General features: G+C 43.4%; 1 long non-coding RNA gene across 2 annotated transcripts; it reads left to right on the top strand.

The window, feature by feature from the left end:
- Nucleotides 1-7,806: 7,806 nt before the first annotated feature.
- LOC107213993 lies at nt 7,807-22,327 on the top strand. Of its 2 annotated transcripts, XR_001524854.1 has the most exons (6): nt 7,807-8,689; nt 10,982-11,138; nt 13,146-13,313; nt 15,561-15,669; nt 17,179-17,339; nt 20,754-22,327. It is a non-coding gene; the product is annotated as an uncharacterized LOC107213993 (long non-coding RNA). The 2 variants fall into 2 exon arrangements; XR_001524852.1 differs by lacking the exons at nt 7,807-8,689; nt 10,982-11,138; nt 13,146-13,313 and adding exons at nt 14,361-14,697; nt 14,797-14,901.
- Nucleotides 22,328-24,105: the final 1,778 nt, after the last annotated feature.

The following is a 24,105-nucleotide window of genomic DNA, read 5'->3' as shown; positions in this document are numbered from 1 at the left end:
TTTGATCCTTTTGTTCTCCAGCAGGGAGGTTGCTGAGTGAACAACGCTCCCCAGAAGTGTCACATATGTCACTCCTCATGGTGAGACTTGGAGAGTGCAGTAATTAGTCACAACAGCTTAACGATCCGGCGGAGAAGGCAGCTCTTCTGTGCCTCCACATCTCAGTCAGAGCCTGTGTGAGGCTGAGGAAGCCTCAGGGCAGCACTGCCTGGCCCTGCCTGGCCAGGAGTTAGAGCTGGGCTTGGTTTTTGCTCCTTTTTAATGTGCTCTGAGTCCTGACGTGACAGGAGACATTAAAATCAAACTTGTCCATCCCAAGTGACCGACTCTGTGTCCTTGTCACTCAGAGCTCCTGGAAGGAGCTTCATGGGGAGGGTCTGGGCTCGATGTCTCAGGGTTTGTCAGCTTAGGGATGACAGACACAAATATTGTTCTCCTGTTTAAAATCCACCTTAGAAGCAAATTACAATTTTTTTGAGGGTACAGATGGTCAAGAGTGAGCTGCTGCTCTGGATCTACCTCTGCCTCAGTGCAGCTGTGGAATATTCCAGAAGTAAAATACAGCTTTTCCTGCATTGCCTGAAATAAGAGAGTATTCCAAAAGAACAGGTATTTAAAATTTGTATTCCAAAGATCCATCTATGATTATGCACTTCTGAAAGAGGGATTTGTTCAGTTCTTTGTCTCACCTGGAGATGGCAATGTGGCAGTGTCATTGTCACACTGTGGGTTTCTCTCAGGAATACACACAAATTACATAAAGCCAATAATACAAAATAAAGCTCGGTTCTAGCTGGCTTTGATAATATAGGGAATAAATACGTTAGAAACATACAGATAATGGAGCTGAAACACAGCTGATTTCACTAAATGAGAAGCTTGGTGAATGGTAAATTAATTTTTTTTATTACACCTGAGCACCCAACACACTTCTGATGCTGTGTAACATCCACTGTAGTGAGGGATTTAGAGGAAAGCTGAGCCCTGAGCTCCTGCTCTGGGGCTGGGTGGCAGCAGAAGGGCTGAGTTACCTGAGCTCTCAACATCCTCATCACCTTTCTGCTCCTGTGCCTCAATCAAGCGACTGAAATTTTTTGTTTATCAGCTTCACCCTGGAAGCTTAAAGAAGTTTTTCATAACATTTTGCTTGCTTGTAGCTGAGAGAATTTTTTTTTTTTTTTTCAAAGGGGAAATTTAAAGGTCTTGTGCTTAATTACAACACTGTGAGAGTGGTGCCAGCTCTAGTAGAACATCCCAGAATGGTTTGGGTTGGAAGGGAACTTAAATCCCATCAGTGCCACCCCTGCCATGGCAGGGACACCTCCCACTGTCCCATCGTGATCCAGCCTGGCCTTGGGCACTTCCAGGGATCCAGGGGCAGCCACAGCTCCTCTGGGAATTCCATCCCATTCCTCATTTATGTTTCATTTTCACTGTTTTCCAAGAGTTCTGCTGTGGGTTATCAGCATCATCTTCAGTTCAAATGGAGGGGTTAATGTTGGGGGGGAGATGGACCTGGCAAAGCTGGGCAAATATCCCAGGTTTGTTTATGCCCAGTTTATTCATTTGCATTCACAGCAAAAGGAACTCAGGATCTTCTACATTTGGATCTGACAATCCCCTTCAGTTCTCCAGATCATTAGGAATACAAGGAAAGTGGTAGATGATACAATTTGGGAACCCACTTCTATAGGAAGCTCTGGGGATTTGAGAAATGTAATTGCAAAATTTCCTTTATGGGAGACAATGTCTGCATACTGAACACAAAAGCTTTGCTCACTAAAATGTTCTGGCTCCGAGCACTGCTTGAAATTTCCCTTTGGGATCAAGACATCTGAGTTTGGTAAACGGTTTCCTTTGCTGCTCCAGCTCAGATCTCTCTTCCAGTGCCTCATTTCTGTTCCTCCAGCGCTCCCCGTTCTGTTCTGATACCTTTGCTGACGGGGAGGTAAATGCAGTCTAAATTGTCACTTGAACGTGGTGCACATTGAATAATGCATTTAACAGGCTGGAGTGATGTACCTGCGCCGTGCCAGGCGTCTGCAGCCCTGCCTTGCTGCTGCTTGTTTACCCAGCACTTCGTGCTCTGAGAGTTCTGTTCTGCACGTGTGTTCAGGGAAAGGACAGAGGAGACATCCCACAAATAGCTTGAGTGACCCCAGCAAATGAGAGAGGATGGTTTTTCCCTCTCGTGTCGCTCCCCTGGTGTGTTGTTTTCTTACCTTGGGAGCTGTTTGGAGGAGAAGGGAAGATCAGCTCTGACGCTCACAGGCTCTGCGTTGTATTTTTAGTTCTGTCACAGCTGTTTATGTCACCCTGATGTGCCACCACATCGCACTTGGCTCCCCAGCTCCTCAAATGGTCTCTTTAATACCTCAATCCACTCTCCAGGTGTGATTAATTGCACTTTTTGAGGTCTACCTGTGCTGTTTGAAAAGCTGACTGCTCGTGTGGAACACACACCCCCCTGGCATCATCTGCCTGCTGTGATTTCAGACATAATTCCAAAGAAGAGGCGTTTATTGCATGGAAACGCTTTGAAAAGCTTGATGTCCCATAAAAAGTGGCCCCATAAAGCCAGGTTCAGAGGAATCCTTTATCTCTCCTTTCCCAAACATAAACTGAGCATTTGTGGCTCACATTCGTCTATGGGAAGACAAAATCCCAGGTTCCTCCAGAGTGTGGCTGTTGGGGCTGCATGGGAAAGGGAGAGCTGATATTCAGTTATCAAGTGTCTCATTTGGACACATTTAGTTAATTTGAAAAGCAAATGAAGGAAGGACCTAAACCATCTGTCTAACGCTGTGCTTCTACTCCTGACTTTTTTTTCTGATTATAATATCCTGGCAGCTCTGTGGCATCCAAGCTCCACTCCAGATGGAGGAAAGAATGGAGAAGATGCAGGAAAAATTCAGCTGCTGTTGGGCCTGGGCTCTGTGTGGCTGAAGGTGTGAGGAGAATTCACTACAGTCTTCCACAGGAGTACAAAGGCTGGATAAACTATGGTTAATCTTTTTACACTTGGTTAATTGCAGCAATTGTAATCTCCCAGTTGACTGCCAAGGTTTTAGTCCAGGATGTGGCTTGGGCAAGTGCTAAACTCCATGTCCTGTGCCTGGGGAAGTGCAAAAGTGGGTTCCTGGGCTGTGCTCCAACCACTTGTGCCATGCTCTGAGCCCAGACCCCCAGGAGCACAAGTGCAGGGTAAGAGGAGTGACTGGAGGCACAGCTTTCAGTTTAGATTAAATGATAGAAATGAAAATCAAGATGGATAAGGAGGAGACAACAAGGGGATGATTACCATGGGATGCTGTTTTTCACACTACAAGGAATCAGAAAGCAAATGGGCTTCAAAATAAAATGTAGATAATGTTTAAGAAAACCAGAGATAAAACTGTGGGGCCTTCGCAGTTGATGCTGCAGCAATTTAAGATACAGATTAATTCTAGACAAGGTTAAGGGATTTCCTGGAGGACATATTCCAGTGTTCCTCTTGCCATTTCCAGCTCTGACAAAATGCAACCCTCTGGCTGCTTGGAGGCTGGTGACAAATCACTGCACACTTGTCCTTGATTACATTGTTCTTTGAGCATCCAGATAGGCAGGGTGAGGTGACCTCCAGCTGGATTCACATTTTCCAGGGGAGAAGTGCTTGATAACTGCATTGTTCCTGCTGTCTGGTGGAGCTGATGGCTCAATCTGCCATCATGGAACCGAGGGTTTTGTCACGAGGTCTGTGAAGTTTGAAAACCTTTTAAATCCTTGCACAGCATTTGGTACAAGAGGGCTTTTAAAATGCAGGTCATTATTGTCTGTGTTGAGCTCTGGGTATTGAATGGGGATGTATTTCCTCTTCAGAAAATTCTATTTATGCTGCAATGATGCTTCAGGCCAATTTCTGTGCATTTATCTTTGTTGATGATGGTTCATCTGAAGAAGTCTGTCTTTATATTGTGAGTGACTTAATGATGAGGATCAGAGCTTGAGGATTTGCAGAGGAAAGGAAGTGCTTGACAGGCACTGCTGAAATTGTTTAGCCAATCTTTCATTTTAACAATAGGGAAATAAAATAACCCAAGTGCAGAAATAGATATTTCTGAAGCAGAACATAATGCTCATCAGCATAGATAAACAGAGAGAGGATTGATGAGTTTTAAAACTGTGTCAAAGACTCCTGTTCAAAAGCCACAGTAATAACAACTGGAGCAGGCTCTTCCTGCACCTCTTCTTATTGGAGTTTATTGGAAAAGGAGTTTTGCCTGGAAATGGGAGCCTGAAGTGGCTTTTCCCTGCCTGTTCCCTGCTCTGCCAGCTCTGTGCCCTTTGGTTCAGGCTCCTGTGAATGAAGATAATTTGCTGGTTGTAATGAATTCCACTCCTAAACCCTGAAACGTGGGAGTCTCGGGAGACAGGAGTGTCACCTCTGCCAGATCCGAGCTCCCAGACGCCGGGATGAGGGATGTGGCACTGAACAGAGCCTCGCTCCTCTGGGGTGAGCACAGCTTCAGGAGAAGCTCCTGCTGAGGATCCCCAGGGGGAGAAGCCCATCTGTGCCTCAGTGCCCCTGTCTGATCACAAAGAATTTGCTGTTTGCAGGTGTTTCACTGCAGGGACTGCTGCTATGATCAGGGCTCCAGAGCTGCTCTAGGAGCTCCAGCAAAGACATAAATGGGTGTTTAACACAAACCCATCCACGTGTGTTAACAAAGCAGAGCGTGAGAGCAGGTTCTGCATAAAGGAAAACCACTCAGAATATTCACAGAGTCCTCACAGAGGTAAAAGTGAACTTCACTTTATTTCTGTATTTAGCACACTTTTATTGGGTCCTACAGGGTTCACACAGTTTAACAAGCTCCTATTGGCTAATACATTTTGTTTATAATTCCTTTTCTTGTACACAATATCATTGTTTTTCTTCATTCTCGCTGCTCCAGGAACATTCCAAGGACACTGTCCCTGGAATTGTCATCTGGGTTGAAAACTGGGTTGTGCAGACAGGCTTTGACTAAAATATCATGCCCTTGCTCTGTCAGAATGTCCTCCTACATCTGGATGACACAATTCCCTTTTCCCCCTTGCAGCTGGCTGTATCTGCTTGTGGAAGGAGAGTCCCTGCCCAGCACTGCAGTCACTGCCTGCACCATGGAGTTTTGCCTCTTTCCTGTGGACAAATCTGAGTCTGGTGCTCCCCAACATGAGAAGGAGTTGATTTCTAAGGATTTACCTGGCCCCACACAGCCCTTCCCTGTGCTGATGAGGGGACTCATCAATGCTCAGGACTCATCGATGCTGCAGCATCAACCAAGGCTTTCTACAGCTTCAATAAAGGTGTGGAGTTCAATCCCTTGAGTCACCAGGGCACGTCTTGCCCTAAACTGGGCTGTCCTTGTTCACAAACAAACCTTTCTGAGGCTGCTCTGCCAGCTTCAAATGGCAAAGTCATGACTTGGCTATCCCTGACCTTCCTGCTTTCTAGGATATCTGCAAACTCGGGCTTTTCTCTGGTTGTGTTTCACAGCAGCACTCCTGAAGTCTGTAATTTAGCTGTATAACTGCAGAATTATTCCTGCTGGATTCTGGAGTGCTCTCCCTTCCTCCTTTTCTCTCTCTGTGGTTAATTAAACACAAAAAAAATGATGGTTTGGAAAATGCTTTGTTAGGGATCCCAGGAACTTCGGGGGCTGGTGGATGTCCTTTATCTCATTGGGAGTCCCTGATAAATGTGCTCCAATCTCGTCTGAGATCTGCAGGAATTAAGAAGTTTCTGATGTGTTGAGAGCTGATATCACCACAAATAATGTTTGCACACTGCATCTTGTAGGAGGCAACGAAACAAATCTGTTGTTTGTGAACCTTAGTGGGAAAAGCTAGGAAATGAGGATGCCTTGAAAATGAGATTACAGATGGCATTAGCAGTGACCTGCTCAAGCACCAGCCTCTCTGGCTGTAAACACTTCAAGAATATTTGTCATTAATATATACTTTTGCTGATGGGAAAGGGCTGTAGCTGAGTACTTCCTACAACAGCAATTTTACCCTGGAAAATACAAACCTAATGAAAGCCTCCCAGTGGCGATTTGCCAGTTTAAATTAGATGTTTTGATAAGGCCAGAAAATGTAATTGAGACTTCTGTAATCTAAATTAACAGGGAAGATACCAGGTTGATTTGATGTGTCTGAAGTACTTCAGGGCTGTTTGTTTTGCTTGTTTCACGGAGGGTTTGTTTGCTTTGTACTTTCTAATAGGCGATGTTTTGAAATCTGGATGTTTTGGGTTTCCAGGAGAGAAGCAAATTCTGTTTTTAAAACAAACAAAACCCCATCCTTTTCTTGGAGAAGGGGAGGTTTGCTTGTTCTTTGCCTCTGTGCTCCACCCTTGGAACAGAAGGAGAAATAAATGCTGGTGTTGTTCATGTTCTTGTCAACCAGCAAAGCCTCTGATTTTAAAGGCAGAGCAAGGGAAAACCTTGACTGAATTTTCCCAGCTTCCAAAAACTGCTGGAGATGATGTTTCATGATGTGGTAAACAGAAAGATGAGTCCACAATAATATTAGTTAAAATTAAAATTTTGAGGACTTGATTTTCTCCCAATATAAAATAGTGTTGAGTGATAAAATCCAGACACTTGCTAAGTCTCCCAGTAGCTGTGGTAGGAGAAATCAGCCAAAACCTGAAATGTGATTACAATGAGCAGCAAAACATCCTGCAGGAACAAAATTGGCATTAACATGTCTGACTTGAAGGGAATTTGGAAGGCACTAAAGGCCAGCTGTGCTTCTGCAGATCTCCAGGATAAAACTCCTGATCTTCCACAACTTAGCTTAAATTTATCTGGCAACTTCAATATTGCCCACTTGAATCCTCATTGCCTGTATTCCAGATGCCATCCCAGTGCACCAGCCTGGCACAGGGAGTTTTGCCTGGCACAGAGAATTTTACCTGGCAGAACAAGTCAGGTCAGCTGTCTGTGGGTGGTGTTTTTCCTGACCCAGCTGCACACGTGGCACTAATGCACCCCTGGATCCTGGAAATGCCAATGGCAAAAAGAATTATTTATTGTAATGAATATCTCCAAGAACTTCTGGTGACTTGTGGAGTCCTGACCAATGAATCCTGTGCAGGTACAGGCAGCTGGGTCCCCCAAATCCCCAATCACACAATTCTAGCACTTCCTAGAGCAATCCATCCTCACGTGATGCATGTATTGATGTTCCTCAGCCAGAAAAGCAGCTTTCAAAAAGCTTTTCTTGGTGTTGAAAAGCAAAAATAATGGCTCTGCTGAGTTACTGAAGGTCAGTGTACAACAGCATGACATCGGATATGACACCACTGCTAATCTAATCAGAGGAAAACAGATGTGGGAAGCTCCCACGATTTCCTGCTTATTAGGATTAGATTTGTCCTGTGATTATGAGTCTCTTTTGCCTTCTGGAGATATGGATACTCAGACAATACTCTTAAAGATGCATTTGAGAATTATTAAGAGCTGGTTTGTCACAGCATCTTCCCTATCTGCTGTTGGCATTAATTTATTAATGAGATAAATGTTATCCCCTTCAGAAGTAATTAGACAACTGTTTTATGTGTGTGTGCATCCCAGACAAGTATGAAAATGCTACAGATTTCATAATCTTTACCATTTTTTCTGAAGACAATTAACTGGGTTAAGCAAACTCTCCCTGTGAGAGACCACGGAGGCCAGACCTCCAAACAGTGCCTGGTTTTATTTATTATTTACTACTTAACATCAGTCACGTGTTTCTATTTCAAATGTCTTCTTTTTCACACTTGATTGGATTTTTGTTTGAATATTTTCCAGGGCTGAACTCCTCCTGTAGCCTCTCCACTTAGGAGAGCTGATATTTCTTGTGGTGTAAGGCTGCAGAGCTCAGTTTAATTAGTACTCGTGGGGTGGTTACAAATCGTAAACCTCAGTTGCATCTTGAGTGGGAGAACAGACTTAAAATCTTACTTTTCCTGTGAATTTATGTTGTGCAATCACACATTCCTTCCCTAAAGCTCTCCCAGGCAGGGTATTTTTCCTTTCTTGTGTCTAACAGTGTCACCATTATCATCAACCTGCAAAGAAGAAGTGCCAAAGGTTCATTAATTTTAAAACCCAAGTGCAGGCGTGGTCGGGGGTGCACAAGCTGCCAGAAGGGGCGGCCAGGTGAGCGTGGAGGCACAGCAGAGCTTGTTATCAGAATCCCAGGACTTCTGATAACAATCTGGCCAGAGCTCTCTGGGAGCAGATGTTTCACTGCCTTCCCTCAGAGCACTGCAGCTGCAGCGGCTCCTTGGAGGAACAGGGAAAGCCAAGGTTGAAGGCAGTGATGTCTGAAAGCAAACCCCCAACAGCACCTGCTGGAAATTGGGCAGGGCTGACTGAAAGGAGCAGAATCATCTCTGGTGGTGTTTAAATGCAGCTGTTGCTGTGACACCATCCCAAACCTGTGTTCCTTTGATCCAGCCTGTGTGTGTCCCGTGCCCTTCCCTGGGAACAGAGCTGTGGTGGGTGGGCTGGAGCATGGAGGGAAGAGGGATTTTAAGTCACTTCTGTAGCCTAAATCCCTATTTTCCTTTCTGATCCCTTGTGATGCTACTCCAATATCCATCCCCTGAGGAAAGGCTGGAACCAAAAGACGGAGCTGCTTAAGGTTGGAACCCAAAATGGTGGAGCTGTTCCAGGTCAGTTGAGCTTGAAAGCAAAAGGACAGAGCTGTCCAACCTCTGCCTAGGCTGAGCCCAGCAGGGTGGGGCTGCTCCAGGTCTGCCTGGATGATCACAAGTCACGAACCCTGACTGTCACACACCCTGCTCTGGCCTCTGTGTGTTCACTGAGGTGGCAGCACAAAGCACTTCATCAGCCTCTGACTCCTTCCTTCAGATGGCAAATTCTGCAGGCCCTTCTCATTCCAGTTCTGGTTCTTATGGAAAAGGGCTGCAGGGTCAGACCCCTGCACTTTGCTAAGATTGAATCCTCAGCAGGAATTGCATCTGCTGCACTCCATTGGTTTTACTTTTGTTTAACAGACCATAAACAATTTGTTTATATAGACAGCTTTTCATCTTCCACAGTGAATCATCAGTGAGTTCTCCTGGGATCAGTCCCTACTCTGGTTGTTGCTTTTCGTTTATATACCAGGCTTGGATGATTTAGATCATCAGCGTTTCCATCTGAGCTCCAAGGCAGCTGCTTTATGGCCTTTTCCTCGCACAAAGGATCTTACTAAAAATCTACATTATGGGTCTGGCAGATTAAGCTTTGCTTTGAAATACTTTGATATAAAGTAGAAAAGAGATGTTATGACCTATTTGCCACAGAGAGGAGAACCCCAGTCCATCAATGCTCAAAACACAGGCCCCTCTCTCTGAGCAGTCCTGCTTTAATGGGGGTAATGATGAGCTCTCGCTCTGTGTGTGCTGAAAGGAGAGGAAATGTGTAGTACAGGGCATTGTGTCCTACCCACAGAGCTCAGAGACATGGGAAATGACCAGATGGGCTGAGGGGATGCCCTGAGGGTGACCAAGTGACCTTGTGTGGAAGCACAGGCAAGGCTCTTTAGCTAAGAACTGGAATTTTGTGAAGGAGTCTGAGCATCTGGGATGAGGTGCAGCCCAAACCTGCTCAGAAGGGCAGCCTGGGCTTTAGGAGTGGCTGGAACCAGAGAGAACTGAAGGAAAACCTTTGATTTGCAGTTTCATTTTTAGTCCATCTGCATGTTATCCTACAGGGCAAGTGTGGCACGTGGTCCTCAGGTCAGAATTGCAGGCTGTTTCAAAGAGTTTGTCTTTAGTTTTAATTCCTAGCTATTTTTAATTAACTTTTTAGTTTCACACCTTGAGTTTGATGCATTAAGTGTGGTTACACCTCCAGTGGCTGAAAGACTCCAAAGTGACCTCCACTCTTCATATTTCCATCAGGTTTTTGAGAGGAATCTCTCCTTCTGGGGCCCAAATTATGTGTTTTGATGAATGGCATTTCCCTTGAAGTGTCACTGAACTCTTGGGGTGATTTCCCTTGCTGAGCTCCAGAAGTAACTCAAATTAACAGCCCCTGAGGTTGGTTTTAACCTTAGAGGGAAGGAGATGCTGCAGCTGCTTTGTTGCGAAAAATACTGGAAAAAATAGTGAGACTACTCCTTGAACCTGCACCAAATGTACTTAATTCAAATTAAGTCTTGGAAGGGACTGCTTTTTCCTGTCAAGGTGTTTATTTTAAAAAGTACTTTGGAGCAAATAATTCATTATCCTCTCACCTTGCATTTGGTGATTGCTTATAATAAGAGTCCACTTGGAGAAGCAGTTGGCTTTTTCCTTCATTATATATACATAGACCCAAAGAATTTTTTATACTCCAGTAAACATAATTTGTAGTTCATGACGTGTTATGAGTTTCTCGTTGTATGAATGTCTTAAAATGAATTTATAAATAATTTTTATGGTTCAGTGAGAAAAGCCATTAAGGTGTTTTAAATGTTTGGAAGTGCAGGAGTTGAAAGAGTGGGTTGATATATGGGGTGCAATGGGAATTGGGAGCTGTGCAGGAAGCTGTAGAGGAAATCTAGAGACCTTCAACTAAAAATATTAAAACTACTACTGGTAGAAAGAGTACAGAAGAGAATTTAAAGGTGAAAGGACATGAAACACATTCAAGTAATAATATCACAGTGTTCACTCACTTATTGTGATCTATTTAGATCAAGGTAAATGTTAGATTAATTTTAAATGTTTAAATAAATCTTTGAAGGTCTGCAAATAATTTGTCTGCTAAGGCATTGTCCCTCCCCCACACCATGGAACCTTTCAGTCTAAGAAATGCCACTTGTGACTCTAAAAAACATGGTGGTGGGGCTCCAGGCTTGTCCTGAATTTCTTAATTATTCTGGACAACAGAATGCATAAGCAAACATCTGCACTGTGTGACTCCTGGGATCCTGGAGGTGAATTGTGTCCTCGAATTTCCCTTTTCTCCTCTAGCATGAAAAGCACGGCGCTAAATCCATGGGAAGGGGTGGAAGTTGAGTGTGGCACCGTCTCTGCTGAACTACAGAAACTTTCTGCAATGAATTGCTCAATCACTTCATTTGGAAGAAGAGCAACTGCTATCAGCTCTAATTGGCTCACAGAACCCAGGGTAAGGTCTCTTAACTATTTTTTTGTGTTATTTTTAATTAACTTGGAATGAGCATTTGTGCATAGAAATCTCAGTGCAAACGTGTGCAAGCATTTTTATACCTCCCTCCAGCTGCCACGCTCTGCAGGCAGGGATTCTGTTCCATTCTGGCTGCTCTTGCCAAATTTCCTGGGAAATGTGCTGGGGTCAGCCAAGGGGGCAGGTGAGGGACCGGGGCTGCAGCAAAGGGACAAGCACCAGGTTCAGAACATCCCTGAATCCCAATGAAGTCCAGGAGAATTTACATGGGCATGGAGTGACAGGGCACAGGGAATGGGTTCAAGCTGCCAGAGGGCAGGGATGGATGGGATATTGGGAAGGGATTCTTCCCTGGGACGCTGGGGAGGGGCTGGGATGGAATTCCCAGAGCAGCTGTGGCTGCCCCTGGATCCCTGGAAGTGCCCAAGGCCAGGCTGGACAGGGCTTGGAGCAGCCTGGGACAGTGGAAAGCATCCCTGCTTTCCATGGGATTTATGGATGGGATTTAGTGTCCCTCCCAGCCTAAGCCATTCAAGGATTTTACCATTTCTAGGTACAATTTATTTAACTGTCAAAAGCAAATTACTCTATCTCTTCACATTATTGTAGCCACCAGCTAAATGACTCCATAAAGCATAAAAAAACCCCTGGTTATTGTTTATTTCAAACATTGGTTGTGAAGGTAATCTGTGACTCAGAGAATAAACTGGGCATTTCCAGGCTACTGCTGATAAACAAAGAGGGGAATTCATCCTCCTGGGGATTAAAATGTCATAATTGATAAGGAATTTTGTGTAACTGCATAAGTCATTAATTTAAACAAATAACCAAAAAAAGTTAAACCCCCGCACAAAGTCAACAACATTAACAAAATAGTATTTTTTGCTGAATGCTTCCCTGCTGGAAAATGATACCACAGAGAATCCAAAAGTATCTCCTGGTTCTGGTCCAGGGCCTGACCTCCCTCTTGCCAGAACTCTGGCTTTGAGATGCCCCAGGTGTGCAGACATTTGGAAAGTCAGGTTGGCTCACAGGCTCCCACTGAAGCTGTCAATGACTGTCTGGGTTGACTTTTCCTTTCAGGAGACACTTCCCTAAATAATACATCTTCCAAACTGGGATTGCCATGACAACAGTTCAATTTGAATTACAAAACAATTAGATATCAAACCCCCACGTAATCCATCTCCATGTAAGTCTGTGCCAAGAGGCAGGTAGAAACTTCAACATCTTCATTTAGGGGGCTGGAAACCCTGCTGCTGCCTGCCATGGTTTGATGGAGAATTGTACTAAAAAGCTCCCAAAAGTCTTATTTAGATAGAGATGCTCAATTCCCCCTTGAATGGGTGTCCTGTAAGAAAGTGGTTTCGTTTCAGTTAAAACAAAATAGCCAATAAACACCTGTCTTGTCCCATCCAAATTCCTACGCAATAAGCTTTGGTAGTAAATTATCACTTTTTCTTCTAAACCTTATTATTGTGCAGCTTCTTAAATATTTAATTTTCATAAGAACACATTCCAATGTTATCATGGATGAAATCCTTTGTAGGGCTTGAAAAACTACTACCCCAATTTCGGGGATGTTTGCCTGGGAGCAAGGCTTGAAAATGAGGAGTTTTCTCGATTGCTGGAATTCCACAACAAATGTCAGTATGAATAGAATTAGAATTTTTATATATCACCACCCCTCTCTTCTGCTGCAAGTAGGCAGCAAAATGCATATGCTGGCTGATGGCAAAATGTCATTGCTTTGTCATGAGCACTTGTGGGTATAATCCAGGTGTGGGGGTGATATTTTCTCTGCTAGAGGTCACTTTGGAAAAGGGCATGGAGGAAGGAGGGAAGGAAAAAGGTGTTCTGTGAGCTGGAAATGATGATAGAAATTCTGCCTGCACTCAAGAGCTGCTGTCTGGGAGGTGTTGGTGGAATTGAACAGCAAGTTTCTGCTTAATAATTAAATAAATTGGAACAGAAATGCTTTTTACACAGGTGGAGTGGCCCTGTGGGAGCAGCAGCTGCTGCCTCAGTCGGAGATGTCTTCATGACTTGCGGGGCAAGTTTGTCAGAGCTCTCCTTTCACAGCTAAAGGTTAATAAAGGCTCATGTGGCTGTGCAGAACCACTGGAAGGACAATCATGGCACAGACTCTGAGGAATGGTGAGCCAGCTCTGGGTTTGAAATGAGCCCCTTTCTCCCTGCCAGGAGGGGACAGGGAGGGTCGGGCTCTGCTCCCAGGGAACAGGGACAGGAGGAGAGGGAACGGCCTCAGGCTGGGCCAGGGGAGCTCAGGGTGGGCAGCAGCAGGAATTTCCCCATGGAAAGGGTTTCTGAGCTTTGGAAGGGGCTGCCAGGGAGGTTTGGAGAGGCCATCCCTAGAGGTGTCCAAGGAAGGGCTGGAGGTGGCACTGGGAGCTCTGGGCTGGGGACAAGGAGGGTGTGAGATGTTCCACAGTGATTGGTGCCATTATGGAAACCCACCATGGGATCAGTATAAACAGGAATACTGATCTTAAAGTAAAACATGGACAAGAGACAAAGGAAAATATAAGGTTTCATTATTTTTGTTTAAATGCCTTTGCTGTGCATTGCTAGCTTTTGCTGTTAGGTATTTTTGCCACTATGTAATTGCTTTAATGATGAATTGTACCCACTCTTTGTGTCTAAAGAAACAGCAGGCTTGTGCCAAGGTGTAAAAACTTGTCAGTGCTGTTACCTGCCTGCCAGGAGTGTGACCTGGCCACACGTGGGGGCTTTGTGCAGACCTGCTGGGGGCTCCCAGCCACTNGTAAAAACTTGTCAGTGCTGTTACCTGCCTGCCAGGAGTGTGACCTGGCCACACGTGGGGGCTTTGTGCAGACCTGCTGGGGGCTCCCAGCCACTCACTGGGGAGATATCCAACATGTTCAGAATTGTCTGGACTTGTACCCCAGCACAGAAATAACCCAGCATGTTCTGGTCTGTCTGGACTTGTACCCCAGCACAGAAATAACCCAACATGTTCAGAATTGTCTGGACTTGTACCCCAGCACAGAAATAACCCAACATGTTCAGAATTGTCTGGGCTTGTACCCCAGCACAGAAATAACCCAACATGTTCAGAACTGCCTGGACTTGTACCCCAGCACAGAGGGCACAGCCCCACAAGAAACTGCCAATAAAAGAGGCAGAGACCAGGGGTAATGGGATGTGTTGGTGGGGCAGAGACTCCCCACATCCCCAGCACTGCTTGCTCATCCCTTATCAATGAATTAATAAATTACCTTATTGATTGCCCAACCCGATTAGGGTGAGCTATTCATAACAAGGGCAGCGGGCACTGCTGGGATTGGTGGTCCCAGAGGGATTTTCTGAGCTCAGGATTCCATGGTGAGAAGGCAGCACCCAGCGCTTGCAGGGCACTGTCACCTGTCCCACCCTGGGAAGAGAAAGGGACATCTCCTCGTTCCAGAGACAGAGGAGCTGTGGCTGAGCTAAAGCTGCAGGGGATGAAGTGCTGCCATCAGGATGGGGAGGTGGGGCTGCTGCCTGTGCCAATGGCAAGGTCAGAACAGCCCTTCCTTCTCCTCTGGACTGCCGCTGGAAAGGACAACACAGGGACAGCCACTGGACCTGCTGCTAATTAAATCTTCCATTCACACAGAGAACCTCCTGAAGGGTGCCACTTTCATTTTGATGGGTGCATTGGGCTTTAAGAGAGCAGAGACATGGATATGTGAAATGCAACAATTAATTTACTATTAATTAGGTTATTTACTATTATGATTTTATTATTTTATATTTTTATTTTATTATTTTATATTATTGTATTTTATTATTTTATATTATTGTATTTTATTATTTTATATTATTGTTTTATATTATTTAATATATCACTACACATTATTATATTATTAATATATTATAACTTCCTTAAGGGTGCCACTTTCATTTTGATGGGTGCATTGGGCTTTAAGAGAGCAGAGACATGGAAATGTGAAACATAGCAATAAATTAACTATTAATTTTTAATAATTAGTAATTTAATAATTACTATATAATATATAATTATATAATAATAATTATTACTATTATTACTATTCTTACTACTATTAATTAATATTGTTACTATTATTACTATTAATTAGTTACTAAAATAGATTTTATTACATATATTATATATATTATTTATTATTATTATATATATTATTTATTATTATTATTATATATATTATTATTAGTTAATTTACTCTTAACAGGTAGGAACATCACCATTTAATGAGAATATTTTTTTTTATTTTCTAAATAATTATTATAGAATATCCAATCAACAGACTTGACTATTAATAATACTTACTCAAATCCTCCTTGCAAGCATTGATCACTGATAAATGTTCCTGTATCTCTCTTTTCCCCCTCCTCCACCAGGATCTGGTAACAGTGCTTGCCAGAGGAGGTGTCCATCCAAATCATTCCTGCTTCTTCTCCAGGAGATCGGAATCTAAGTCAGGGATTTAATGTGCAGTTTAACCTGCAGGTAATGTTTTTGCATAAAAATGTGAGCTGAATAAATGAATCTGGGCTATTTTTTGTTGTGAACTGTTCAATTTTGGGTGATTGCATTAAAATGCAGTGAAGTTTTACTAAGTGAATAAAGTTTAAATTGAATTTCCCATGAACGCTTGAAGGATGTCAGCAGCAGGCTGAGGGTCCCTTGGTCTTAATTGGGATAGTTTGATAAGGAAAATTTTATTCCATGTGTTGATTTAAAAAGAAATTATGGCAGGAGGTAATCTGAAAGACTACAACACTCTTTTTTACCCTCAACTCAGCCTTTTCTATCCTAAAGTAGAGATTAAAATCAATAAATAATTATATGCAATCACATTGTTAACTAATACAATTTCCTTCTTTTATAGGCAGCTCCTGCACAAATTTTATTTAGGAGCATATTCTATATTCCTAAGGAATATTTTAAGAATAATGGCATTACCAGGTTAAGGAAATTCTGTCATGCAAGAAGGATTTCAGTCAGTGTCAAGTCACATCTGTTGATTGGACAGTCCATTGTAATTTTTTAGGAAAAAAAAGATATTCCTATGAAATGTTGATGTTCCTACATGTTAAATTAATACATTAATTAAGCTGTTGATTTTCACAAGTCTAACATGTTTGGAATGCCATGACGGTAAATGTTCTGATTTAATTTTAAAATGTAATTTAATTTTAAGATTTAATATTAAAAAATAAAATAAAGCAATGAACAATGGAATGATTGAAAGCAGGGTCAGAATTCAGCTTGTGCCAGCTTTAGTTTGGAATAACTGGGAATATATGAGCTACTACCATTAATTAATGGCCACAGAAATAATCTAATTGGGGAATCATTTACTTGAAATGGTGAAGCCACAAAAGTACACACGTGGCAAAACAGATACAGAAATTTTACAGGTTATTTCAAAGCAGGAAAACCCCAAAGCTGTCAGGAATATTTCAATTGCCTCCTGTACAAAGGATGTGCAATTAAATAAGCAATTAGTTATGGATTATTCACTCAGCTTGGCTGCTGGATATCCGAGTAGCACGTTAACCTTGAAATGACTGGGTTTATAGCCCTTATTGTTCACCAATAAATTAAACCTGCATTAAAAACCTCACCCTACCTGGGGTTGATCTTGCAAAGAAATTTTGCTGCTGATTATTGATCCCAGCAAGGACACTGAGGCACCATGGTGGGACAAGCTGGAGGCACATATGGAAGATGATCCTCACTGCCTAAAATGCTTTCAAATAACTGGGGGGTGAGGGAGAGGGAAGAAGTGATGGGGAAATTGCCTTTAAAATGGAAAAGCTTTGCAAAGAATCGCAGAACCATGGAATGGTTTGAGTGGGAAGGGACTTTAAAGCCCACCCAGTGGCACCCCTGACACAGGACAGCTCCCACTGTCCCAAGCTGCTCCAAACCTCGTCCAGCCTGGCTTTGGACACCTCCAGGTAAATTGGTTTGGTTTTTTGGTTTTTTTTTTAAAATAGTCCGTCTCTGAAGTTCTTTGTCCAGGTCTCACTGTGTCCAGCACCCAAATGGAAGAATCCCTTCCCTATCTCAAACTCCTCTGGGGCTTTGTGCAGCATCTCCTTCCCAGCTGGATTCCCTGGTGAGAGCTGTGCTCCCAAACTGGCACCATAACCACTTGGCAATACCAGCAGGTATTTTATAAAGTGAGAGCAACCAGATCAGAGCTTGTCTTGATAGGACATTCATTGTTGGGTTTTTTCCCCCTTGGACTGAGATTGATGAGAGAGAGGCAGTTTTCTCTTGTTCAGACTTGGCTGTTTATTATTCTTTTATCTATATTACGTATTTACAGAGCACAAGGAGCTATGTGCAGTAAGACACAAAGGTGCAAGATGGCTAACAAAGATCTTCTTCAAGGTCTTTTATAAGTCCATTTACCCAATTAAAAATTGCCCAGTAAATTATTTTTCTTAGTGACCCAATGACCCAACACCTGTGTGCTGCACTGCAACATTCTTTATCCAGTCACCCACTACTACCCAAAAACCTCTAGAAGAAGAGGATGAAGAAGAAGGACAAGAGACAGCACTCTAAATCCTCCATCTTGTCTTCTGTTTTCTAAACTAGTTTAAACTCCAAACTTCAACTTTTTCACCCCGTGACAAGAAAACTTCCTAATCTACACATTTACACTCCTAGTTTTTCAATTTAACAGTTGTTTTCAGGGTGTTATATGAAATTCAGTGTTTTCTTGGATGTCAGAGCCAGGTATCAGGGGCACCCACTCTGTGCCTCTGACTCCAACAAGAGCTGAGATGATGTTTTGTTCAGAGCTGTATTTACATGTGCTCCATCCACACTGGGCTGTCCAGCAACAAAAGCCATGACTGGATGATCTCAAAATGCCCCTTCCAGCCCAAATTCTGTGATGAAATCATGGCAGCTGAGCAGAAAGAAAAGCTGAAAGTGAGTTGGTTTCACGTTTCCATTTTAATGCTTAGAAACCTAAGAAATTTCTCAGTGGACACAACATCCTCTTCATGGATCTGATTCCTTTTCAGCCCATTTCAAACCCAGGACAAGCCCCTTGGCTGTTGAAATTGTGATTTTTCTCCCAGGAGTGCCATTTCCCCCAGGGACTGATGAGTTTCCTCACCCAGGGGGACTACCTGGATCTCCAGTATAGACAATATTCTTTCTGTCCAGGAACATTTTGGTGTTTAGGACACATTAGGATTTCTGCTACATTTTTAAACATTTTTTATTCAAGGCAGCATAAAGAAAAAGCAGAGCTGTGACTGAATTTAGCAGTTTCTGTGCTTCAATAAAGTGAAGCAGGGCCAGGCAGGCCAATTATCCCTTCCACACCTTCAACAGATCACATTAAAAATGAAGAGTGAAGTTTTCATGGCTTAAAGGGAGAAAACTCTGATTTGAATTCAAATAAATCAGAAACATTAATGTGTTTGAGAAATGAGTTTAATGATGTATTTAAAAACTATTAAATTAATGTTTCTCATTAGTGGCACAGCTTAATCATTCTTTGCAAGCAGAGGGAAGAAAGTAAAGCAATATCGTAAAAGATCAAATAGTGATTCAAAATTAATTAATCCAGCATTGTATAAATCAGGTAGCTTCAATAAAAATACTAGTTCAGTATTCAGTTCTTACAGGAAAATTAAAAATAAAAAATGCCTTAATTAGTGCCTTTTCATTCAATCCACCTGACCTATTTATTTTTAATCGAACTACAGGGTGCTAAGCATACTGTGAAAGTGCTAATTGCAGTAGTAAACTTTTTAACATTTCCCCCTGGACTCAATACCTTGCTTTGTGGGAGAATATCTCAAGAATAATGGAGAAAATTGGTGTCTTGCTGTGCTGGGAGCTGCTGTTGCGTTCCCGATCGGATTCATGGTGTGCAAACACCTCGTGGCTTTGCTACCGCGAATTTGCTTTGACTGTGTCAAGATTCATCTTGCAATTTGTGCTCAGAGAACTCATTAGAAAAGCTGTTTGAGTGGCAGCAGTGAAAGAGCTTGTGTTATTAGCTTTAAAAACTCCTGAAGTTCAAACTGCTTGAGCAGCCTTTTAATGAATTATTGCTTTTACATTACATTTGTGCCAATGTGCCTCTTTGCACTGAAGTTTTCTTGTGATCCTACAAGCAGATGTTTTGTCCCGAATCAGGTTTATTCCTAGTGGGAAAATGAAAGGAAGATGAGAGCAGAGACTGAGATCTTTCCCTGAACTTCTCCACATGTGCTGGGTGATGTTGTCGTGGCCGGTGCTATCAACTGGAGCTGGATCTGCTATTGCTGATATCAATATCAAACTGATATTTCCCAGTGCTGCCTCACTAATCCTTTCCTTCTGGAGCTCCAAACTCTACTGGATTTTCCAAGCACTAATCCCCAGAAATTACCCCAGCATTCCATCCTGCAGACCAGCTCTCTTTAGAAAGGCTCTCCTCGAGCTCTCAGTGGAGAATTAAAGCTCATCTGAGTGCCCAGCACTGGGGCTTTAAAAATTAGCACGTCTTTGGTGAAAGCAGCTTTGGTACAGACTGGCTCAGGGAATTTTACAAGCCCAGATAAGATTTTTTTTGCAGTCCTCAAGGGGCTTTTTTTAATGAAGATGAGTCAGGTGCCTGAGCCTCACGTTCATTGTGATTCTGGGGACACTGAGAACCCCCTGAGCCTGCCAGACTCCTCCTGCTCTAGTCTATGTTCAGCTGCCCCAGGCAAGAAATTGGTATTTCTTTGTGTTATTCACTCCATTTCTGCAGTAGGAAGAGATTTATAAAAGACTGAGGTCTGGAAATCTTCACCTTCAAAGATCAAACTCCTAGATTTGTATCTTGAGCACCTGAATATTCATTGCCAGCCCCAAATATTCGAAAATCATAAAATTCGAAAATCCCAAAATAATGAGAAATATGAAATACATAAGTGATTGTCTTCTGCTTCAACAGTGTTAAGGGCATAATGGCATCATATATTTATGTTTTGGCCACTATCCCAAAATATCTTTTAATTGAACAAAATAGTCTCATCAAACAAAATATTCTCATCACTCCTCTGAATACACAGAGGAGCCCAGATGTCCCTTTCACAAACTAAGGGAGGTACTTGAACCCACACCCCAAGTGTCCAAAATACAACCTGAGCTCCCATATTTCCTAATGTTTTGTAGAAGGAATGGGGACATATAGAAAATATAAATCCCCTGGAGAGTTAGGATGGTGCTGGTGCTGTCCTCAAACTGCTGAGCACGATGATGAGGCACTGATGGCATTCTCCACTCTGAAAAAGGAATTTGTCTCACCCAGCAGACAAACTGTTGAATTTTCACGTGAGGGTGGTTAAGCTCAGCACTTCCTCTTTGCTCCAGGTTTTTGTGGCATTCCTGGAATTGTCCATGAATGTCTAACAGGGATATCTGGGAAATCCTAAATGAAGATGAGCAGCTTCAGCCTAACCTCACATCACACTGTTCAATTCTCCTGCCGTGCCAAATGAATTTGCAATAAAGAACTTCATTGTTTATTGATTTTAGAGATGGATGTGGACATAAATATTGCTCTAATTGTTTTACATTTCCAGAATTGCATCTGAGCTTCAACCTCAGACCTCCGAGAGCCTCGTACTCAACATGTTGAACCTGATCTGACACCAGAGTTGACAGAGAGGGCCTGATGGGGTTTGAATGCTCTTAAAACCACACTAATGCCTCCTAAGAGGGGGATTAAATGTTGGGGATGAGACAGAGCCAGCTCCCCTGCTGTGTGATCCCACAGACCTTCTCTGGGTGAGCACCTTTGGAGTTAATCCAAATATTCATGCCTGGAACACAGATCAACAGGAGGGCTTTTCATCACAGACTATGGGAAAAACAGAGGTTCTCCTGGCACCTACTGCTTCTAAACCAGAGTTGTCATGATTTGCTTTACAAAGGTAATGCAGATGGTTTTAGATATGGATTCAATTTTCAAGTGCCCCCGAGCTTTAAGCATCCACTTCAGTAATCCCTTATTGGAATTTGGGTGGACTTTTTACAGTCTGAATTAAAAGCCTTGTTAAATCTAATTGAATTTCTTCCATGATTTAATGTGGAAATGGTGAAGAACAGATAATTGTGTGTTAGTTAAAGAAATCTATATGATGAGTTAAATATCTATGACTTCTGGGAAGGCCTGAAATTCCCTCACTAAATCTTTCTCCTGGCATTGAAACCACCTGAATATTTTTCCAACATTGAAGTGTTTTGCTTCCCAACGCCCCTGGGGAATGGAGAAACCAAGTGGGTAACACCCATTTTGTGCTTCTCTTTCCAAAAGTGTCCTTGGGCAGTTGATGCTGGACCCAAGTGCTCTGCAAATCTCTCCTCTCATGGTTTCCCCAGTGACACTTCTGGGCTTTTTTTGGGAGACTTTGGAGGAGTTGTCTTGGTTCCTGAGGGATGGGCAGGGATCCAGACCTCTGAGACTGTGCCATGAGATTATATCTCCTGCAAGGCTGTTTGGGAGCACTTCTACTTGCTGCAGACAGGTTTAATTTAATTTAAATAAAAGGAATAAATCCCCCAGGAATAAAGTGCTGTTAGTTCCTTGTGAAAGCTTAGGATTATCACCCATCTCTGTTATTTCTCCTGTGTAATTCCTGCATTTTTGGTGTTTCTGTACATTTCTTCCAGTCCTCTCTGCTGAGGCATTTCTTCCAAAACTCCTCTCTCAGCAGAGTGTTATTTATGATGCTCTAAAGGTGTTTTGCTGTGGACAACTCGTTCTTAAATGTTAATGCAAATAAATTGAAATCTTTGGTTGCAAAGGCCCTGCACTGGAGGGTTGTTATAACACATCATAAAAACCTCTTTTCCAAAGCTCTCCTGGAGGTGTAAATAAAGCAGGAGGCATTTCAGGCAGCACTGCTGGGGATTCTGCCCACATCCAGAGAGCAGTTATTAACTAGAGAACCACGATCTGACCCTGGGACTCGGAGTGAGGGTTCAGGACGAGCCCTGTCCCTCCTCAGCCTGGCTGTGCAGAGCTCCACTCTTCTCTCAGCCTGATTAGGTGCTGCCTCCATGCTCATTATCCAGAGAGTTCTGAGAAATGCCTCGTGAAGGGTTCAGCTCTGGTTTCAGTGTGTAATAAAGGGCTAATCACCTGTTTAAGATGAGTGATTAAAGAAAGTGTATTAAACTAAATAAAACCCTTTTATTCTGGAATTGCACTTTCTCTGTGGTTATCAGAGAACATCTATCTCTCCTCAAATTCAAGCTTGATTGTAACCTTGAATTTACTTTCAAGAGAGCATAAACCCCTTGATTAAGGTGATTTTTCTCTGGAAGGGGAGGAGGGAAGAGAATGAGAGCCAAAGATAGCAGTGAGGAATTGGGACTGGTAATGTTAAACAGGAGGGATGCTGGAGGCTTTCCCACTGAGAGGGAAGATGTGGGCTGGTGTCCTCACAAACAATTGGATGGGTGTCAACATCTCCTGATGTCCCTGTTAAATTTGAGCAGCAGGTTCCTCACCGGGCCCAGCCTGGGTTTGAAACAGGCGGGGTCTGCACGAGCCTGAACTTCTCAGCTTTGGGGTAAAAGCAGCAGCTTCAGGGGGAACGGGATTCGGGAAGGCTGCAGCTCCCTGGCACCGCTGGGGAAAGGAAGAGCCCAACGTGGGGTGGGAGTTTGGGATAAAAGGGAGGCTGCGCCCTCCAAAACCCCAAGAGACAGAAAATCCCCCGGGCGTGAGCCCCGTGAACTCTCTCCCTTTATTGGAGTCAAGCTGAAGGACTCCTCTGTCTCCTTTGTGGAATAAACCCCTGGCGTTGGTGGATTTTCCTGACACCACCCTGCTCCAAAAAAGAGGAATTGCATTTTATCTCTTGAAATCCCACAGAATTTCCCATCAAAAAACACACCAGCTTTTTCAATACCATAATTGCAGGCTATGCAAAATATCAGTCATTGTCTAATTTGAATTGATTGCACACCCTCTGCTTGAAGTGACAGGGCTCAGCCATGGAGCCCACCTGGAGGCAGTGAGGTAAAATAAAATTTTAGCATTCAAAAGCACAGCAAATCATCACAGATTTTGGGATTTAGCCTTCTCAGCATTAGAATTGAACATAAAGCAGAGGCTAGAGAGGAATTCAGGGGCTTTTAGCTGTGGGTGTGCATGCAGGCACAGCAGGGACAGGCAGGACACAGCATCAGGAACAGCTGCAGAGGCCAATTTGACAGAGTGACCCCATGAAATCGCTCAGTCCCCCCTGGTTTTACACAGGAGCTGCCGTGGGGCTCTGGAGCTCTGTTTTGGGGAAGCCAGGAGGTGGTGGCTCCACAGCTCTGCAGCACAGCAAGGCTTTAGGATGTGATTACAAAAGGAGGGAAGGAAGTCCTGCCTGCTTATCCTTTATTCCAATCAGCCTTTCCTCGCATCTTCTGTTTCACAGCAGCGCTCAGCAGTGTGGTGTTGGCAGCAGAGAGGCTGAAGCCTTCTCTCAGCAAATATTTCTGGGCATCAGCAGCTTCTGCAGCCAAGGTGAACAGGTGAGGGCAGGAGCATCGCAGTTGAGATGGGTGGGGAGGCTGGGCTTGGGATTCCCCCTAACAAGGCAGGGAAGTGAAAATGATATTGAATTTGCCAGCAAAATCCTTAATCCTGGAGCACAGAAAGCTTTCCTACACCCACTCCAGGTGTGTGGAATCCTTGTGGGGAGAAACCCATATAGAAAAGGCAGGAAGTCTGTGGTAAATACATCTCTGATGTGATGAAAGTGAAGCTCTTGGAGCAAAAGAGCTGCTGGTGCCTCTGTAAACATTTTGGTTGGGTCTTAGTCAAATAGGCCAAAGTAATCAAATAGAAAAGAGTGTGAAAGTCAGAGGGGAAAAAAAGCCAGCAGCTCAGAGTGGGCCACGATGGGCTGGGGTAACTCAGTGCTGGAAGCT

The sequence above is a fragment of the Parus major genome, chromosome 22 (genome assembly GCF_001522545.3).
Source record: "Parus major isolate Abel chromosome 22, Parus_major1.1, whole genome shotgun sequence".
Lineage (NCBI taxonomy): Eukaryota > Metazoa > Chordata > Aves > Passeriformes > Paridae > Parus > Parus major.
The sequence above is the reverse complement of the archived record's forward strand: the minus strand, read 5'-3'. Positions and strand labels throughout refer to the sequence as shown.